This window comes from Capricornis sumatraensis, chromosome 2, assembly GCF_032405125.1.
Source record: "Capricornis sumatraensis isolate serow.1 chromosome 2, serow.2, whole genome shotgun sequence".
NCBI lineage: Eukaryota > Metazoa > Chordata > Mammalia > Artiodactyla > Bovidae > Capricornis > Capricornis sumatraensis.
In genome coordinates this window covers 113,624,202-113,630,130 of record NC_091070.1, presented here as the reverse complement: position 1 = coordinate 113,630,130, position 5,929 = coordinate 113,624,202, and the positions used below count along the sequence as shown (strand labels likewise).

Sequence of the window (5,929 nt, the reverse complement as noted above, 5' to 3'; positions counted from 1 at the left end):
TTACCACAATCCGTCCTTTCGGGGAAGAAAATTGTTAACAGAAGTGCAGCCACAAAAAGACTCTTTCTTTCCCACCATTGCTGTAAGAGCCCAAGACTTTCTCAGTCAAATCCGCCCACCCACTTCTAGGAGCATGTCAGCTGGAGTGATCCAACTGTCACCCAGGATTTTTCCCTTTCTCCCAATACACTGTGCGACCAAGTTCTCTGAATTCCCTGAACCTCAAAATTCCAAGTATCACAGCCAGTGCCAGGAGTAAAACCTGAAAGATGAGAGCAGAGAAGGCCCCCTCTGCCAGTGCTAGGTTTCCTTTTCTCAATAATAATTATAATAACAATAATAAAAGAATCCTGGTTCTCTGTAATCACAGAAAAGGAAAGACGTTTGCAGGATGGCCCTGCCCCCTTTCCTAATTCTCACTCCCACTTTCCTACCTGTATAGAGTCCCTCCCACCCAGTGACCCTGTGGCACTGCTCCCGGGGAGGGTGCCTGGCAAACATCCTCAGGTCAAGTGCAGCCCCAGCGAGGCAAGGGCACCTTGGCACCAGAGACAGGGAGAGGCCACACGAGAACACAGTGGGATCTCCGTGATTCCTATCTCACGTTTGCTCCCCATCACCACCCTTCCTGCTCCTATCCTTCCACACTTCAGGGCTAAGTGGAGAGTGGTGGTTTCAGGACATCTGCAGGGCAAGGGGGGACATGGGGAGTCTTTCACAGTCGGTCAGTGATTCCGTCTGTCCTAAGACTTGCCATATGGAGCCCTTCGCACGCCCCAGTCTGTCATATCAAAGATCCAAATCAATGTTCCTGATTTTCCTGTGTGATTCCAGTCACCAGCAGGAGGTTGCAGGCCATGAACTGCACACTCAGCACATTACTCATCTGGCCGGTGTAGACGCCCATGAGCTCGCTGGATGAGCTGTCGGCGGGTGTGCTACAGTGCGCGCTTCGGATGTCCCAGACAACCACGGAGTTGTCCATGGACGCGGATGCGACCAGACTGCTGTCTGGGCTGAAGGTGAGGCTGGTGATGTTGTCCGTGTGGCCCCGCAGCTCTTTGTAGAGGGTCCCGGACGCCAAATCCCACAGCTTCAGCCTCTGGTCCTCACCCGCTGATGCCAGGTACTTGCCGTTGGGGGAAAAAGCCAGGGAGAGCACAGGGCCGCGATGGCCCATGAAGAGTCTCACCGAGTTCCCCTGCTGAGTGCTCCACAGCCACACCGTCTTGTCGGTTGATCCCATGGCTAAGTAGTTTGAATTGGGGTGGAGCTTGACGCAGTCCACCACTGCCAGGTGCCCAGCGTAGATTAGCAGTGGGTACGTCCGATCAAATGATCACAGCTGGGCCGTGCAGTCGTGGGACCCGCTGGTGAAGTACAGGCTCTGCAGGCTGATGTCCAGGTCCCACACGGGGTGGGCATGGCTCTGGTACAGCACGGTGTTGGTGAAGCTGCCCAGGTCCCAGTACCTGATGGACATGTCCTCAGAGCAGGAGAGCAGCCCCGAGCTGTCCACGAGGAACCTGGTGCTGTACACTGGCCCACAGTGTCCCTGCAGGACCTTCACCTCCGTGCCTGCGTTGTCGTCCTCGTCATCCTCCTCCTCTAGCAAATCACAAGACAAGTGGATGCGGGACACATTTATGTGATGGGGTTCGGACTTTAACATCTTAGAATGCAGACTCCACAGTTTTATACAGGAGTTGTCAAAGCCTGCTGCGAGCAGCTTGCTATCTGGGGAGACCTCTGCAGTGTTCAGCAGCTGCTCTGTGTTGTAGAAGGCGTAGAAGTAGATGGTGGTGAGGGAAGGGGGACCGTCCTTGACGCGCTTGATGCTCTCCTTCAGGAGCTCCAGCGCAGCCTCATTCTGCAGGATGGGCGCTGGCATGTCGGCGGGCTCCAGGCCACCACCCTCGCCGCGGGAGGAGCCACCACTGGCGTAGAGCTGGTAGTCCGTCCTCTTGGTGGGCTGCACATCTAGATGGATGTGCCAGGCGAGGATCCTGCAGAGCGCGGCGTTGTTGTCACTCTGGAGGTAGCGGAGAAGGTAGTTGTAGCTGTCTTCCTGCAGATGAACCACGTACTTGTTGTCCAGGAAGGCTCGCAGCTGGAAGTTAGACAGGATGTCCTGGATGGTCTGAGTGGTCTGGAGCTGCTCGATGACATCCTTCTGGCTGGCGTTCTGCAGAAACATTCCATGGAAGCGGCTGTAAAAGCTTTCCACTGTGCTCTTCGGACTATTCTGGATCAGGTAGAGGTGGAGGTAGACAAAGACAGGGTAGAAGAGAGGCATCACTTCATGGCTGTGCTGGGAGTCAGAATCAGTGAGAAAATTCCTCAGCCGTCCGAACTGTACTCCATATTGCTGGGGCTCTGCCTGGCAAGGGGCTGCAGACACTATGTTGGTACAAAGAGATTCGGATTGGACTGTGAGGCTGGCAGCCATCTCCTCGGTGCTCTGCGACAGCCACAGGCCTTGCTTCAGCGGGCTGTCCGCATCCCCGTACTGCCGGCGTTTGAGGTAGCAGGACACGGCCATCTGGATCTGCTCCGTGCGGACCCGTTTCATGACCTATTAGAAAGTTTCTCAGGAATTCTGTTAATCTTTTTCCTGGCTGTGCTGGGTCCCCGCGGTCTCGTGTGAACTTTCTCTAGTTGTGACGAGTGGGCTGCTCGCTCTCTGGACCGCACAGGTCCTCACGGCAGTGGCCTCTCTCATCGCAGAGCACCAGCTCTAGGGCACGTGGGCTTCAGTGGCTGTGGCTCTTGGGCTTAGGTGCCCCACGACACCTGGGCACTTCTTGGACTAGGGGCTGAACCCACATTCCCTGCACTGGCATGTGGACTCTCAATGGACCACCAGGGACCACCAGTGAAATCCTCTCATGAATTCTTCTAAGGGAGGAAATGCAGGGATAATATTCAAACTAATTTGAGGTGGTAATTCAAGCTAGTTTGAAAGTTCCCCTTCAAAAGGACTATCTTCCTTGACTGCTAAATTTATGATCAAGAAGGACAGAAACTCATTGGACTTCCCTAGTGGTCCAGTGGTTAAGACTGTGCGCTCCCAATGCAGGGGGCCCAGGTTTAACCCCTGGTCAGGGAACTAAGGGTTTCCCTGGTGGCTCAGATGGTATAGAGATTGGATTTTAAAAAATACAATATTAAAGGAAAAAAGTCACAAAAATGAATATAATAATATATATATTATATGAAGTTCATATAATATATGAATATATATATGAAGTTTGGAGAAGGAAATGGCACCCCACTCCAGTATTCTTGCCTGGAAAATCCCATGAACAGAGAAGCCTGGTAGGCTACAGTCCATGGGGTCGCAAAGAGTCGGTCATGACTGAGCGACTTCACTTTCACTTTTGCTTTAAAAAATAGGGTCTCTTTCTCTCTCTCTCTCCTTTTTTTTTTTTTTTTTTTGCAAAGTAATAGTAGGTTATAAAAATGAAAATTAAAGGAGTAATCAGTTCAGTTCAATTCAGTCGCTCAGTCGTGTACGACTCCTGGCGACCCCATGAATCGCAGCATGCCAGGCCTCCCTGTTCATCACCATCTCCCGGAGTTCACTCATGGGAGTCCATCGAGTCCATGATGCCATCCAGCCATCTCACCCTCTGTCGTCCCCTTCTCCTCCTGCCCCCAATCCCTCCCAGCATCAGAGTCTTTTCCAATGAGTCAACTCTTCTCATGAGGTGGCCAAAGTACTGGAGTTTCAGCTTCAGCATCATTCCTTCCAAAGAAATCCCAGGCCTGACCTTCAATATGGACTGGTTGGATCTCCTTGCAGTCCAAGGGACTCTCAAGAGTCTTCTCCAACACCACAGTTGAAAAGCATCAATTCTTCAGTGCTCAGCCTTCTTCACAGTTCAACTCTCACATCCATACATGACTACTGGGAAAACCATAGCCTTGACTAGATGGACCTTAGTCGGCAAAGTAATGTCTCTGCTTTTGAATATGCTATCTAGGTTTGTCATAACTTTTCTTCCAAGGAGTAAGGGTCTTTGAATTTCATGGCTGCAGTCCCCATCTGCAGTGATTCTGGAGCCCCCCAAAAATAAAGTCTGACACTCTTTCCACTGTTTCCCCATCTATTTCCCATGAAGTGATGGGACCGGATGCCATGATCTTCGTTTTCTGAATGTTGAGCTTTAGGCCAACTTTTTCGCTCTCCTTTTTCACTTTCATCAAGAGGCTTTTTAGCTCCCCTTCACTTTCTGCCATAAGAGTGGTGTCATCTGTATATCTGAGGTTATTGATATTTCTCCCGGCAATCTTAATTCCAGCTTGTGTTTCTTCCAGTCCAGCGTTTCTCATGATGTACTCTGCATATAAGTTAAATAAGCAGGGTGACAATATACAGCCTTGACGTACTCCTTTTCCTATTTGGAACCAGTCTGTTGTTCCATGTCCAGTTCTAACTGTTGCTTCCTGACCTGCATACAGATTTCTCAAGAGGCAGGTCAGGTGGTCTGGTATTCCCATCTCTTTCAGAATTTTCAACATTTTATTGTGATCCACACAGTCAAAGGCTTTGGCATAGTCAATAAAGCAGAAATAGTTTTTCTGGAACTCTCTTGCTTTTTCCATGATCCAGCAGATTTTGGCAATTTGATCTCTGGTTCCTCTGCCTTTTCTAAAACCAGCTTGAACGTCAGGGAGTTCACGGTTCATGTATTGCTGAAGCCTGGCTTGGAGAATTATGAGCATTACTTTACTAGCATGTGAGATGAATGCAATTGTGCGGTAGTTTGAGCATTCTTTGGCATTTCCTTTCTTTGGAATTGGAATGAAAACTGACCTTTTCCAGTCCTGTGGCCACTGCTGAGTTTTCCAAATTTGCCGGCATATTGAATGCAGCACTTTCACAGCATCATCTTTCAGGATTTGAAACAGCTCAATTGGAATTCCATCACCTCCACTAGCTTTGTTCGTAGTGATGCTTTCTAAGGCCCACTTGACTTCACATTCCAAGATATCTGGTTCTAGATTAGTGGTCATATCATCATGACTATCTGGGTCTTGAAGATCGTTTTTGTACAGTTCTTCAGTGTATTCTTGCCACCTCTTCTTAATATCTTCTGCTTCTGTTAGGTCTGTCATGCGAGTGTATGTTTCTCGGTTCTTTGTCTCATCACAACAAAGATTTGGAGAGACGGACATTAAAGCCCTCAGCGCGTCACAGCTCTCAGGTCTTGGACAAACTGTATTATAGCTCTTAGGCAAATCAGTGTTACAGCTCGAGTGCTGTTTGTTCTACCTGAAGTCTTCACTCTGGTCCTCGGACCTTCCTTTTGTTATATTTTCGCAGGTTTTCCCTTTCTTGTCTTTTAGCCACCACTGTTTTGGACTCCTTTTCCCTATTCTACCTACCTAACATTCCCCCCTCAAGAGATGGGAGGCCCAATTCTTTGGGAATAGGGGCGTCGAGGTCTTTCTGGCTACTTCCTGCTGAACTGGGGTGGCGAGGGATATTGGGCCTCCCCCTCTTGCTAGTCTCAAGCCTCAGAGTCCTTATTGCGGTGTCCATCTAAGGGTGTGATATTTTTCGTGGTCAGCTCTAGTTTTATATCTTTGTTGAACTGGCACTGCATGTTGTAACTTGTTGACCTGGGCAGAGACAAAACAGGTTAGACAATTGACAGTACATGGAATAATCATAAGCAACATCAATGTAGCATAACAAGGACTAGTAGGGGCATTAGTCAATTTTAAATTTACATCACCAGGATGGCTCAAGTCCCTCCTTGTTCAGGGATCAGAAGATCTATCTCCTGTCTGTTTTGGAGTACAATCTCTGTCAAGCTATGTTGGCTGTGTAGAGCTATCCTGAGAAATCTTATCCCCAGAAACCAGATTTTGGGGGTGTTCATTAGAATGGCACTCAGTGGTCGTCCTGAACAGGTATCTG

The 5,929-nt window shown here is 49.2% G+C and overlaps 1 pseudogene; it reads right to left on the bottom strand.

Moving 5' to 3' along the window:
• Positions 1–802: 802 nt before the first annotated feature.
• On the bottom strand, positions 803–2,572 carry LOC138074575 (TAF5-like RNA polymerase II p300/CBP-associated factor-associated factor 65 kDa subunit 5L pseudogene; annotated as a pseudogene).
• Positions 2,573–5,929: the final 3,357 nt, after the last annotated feature.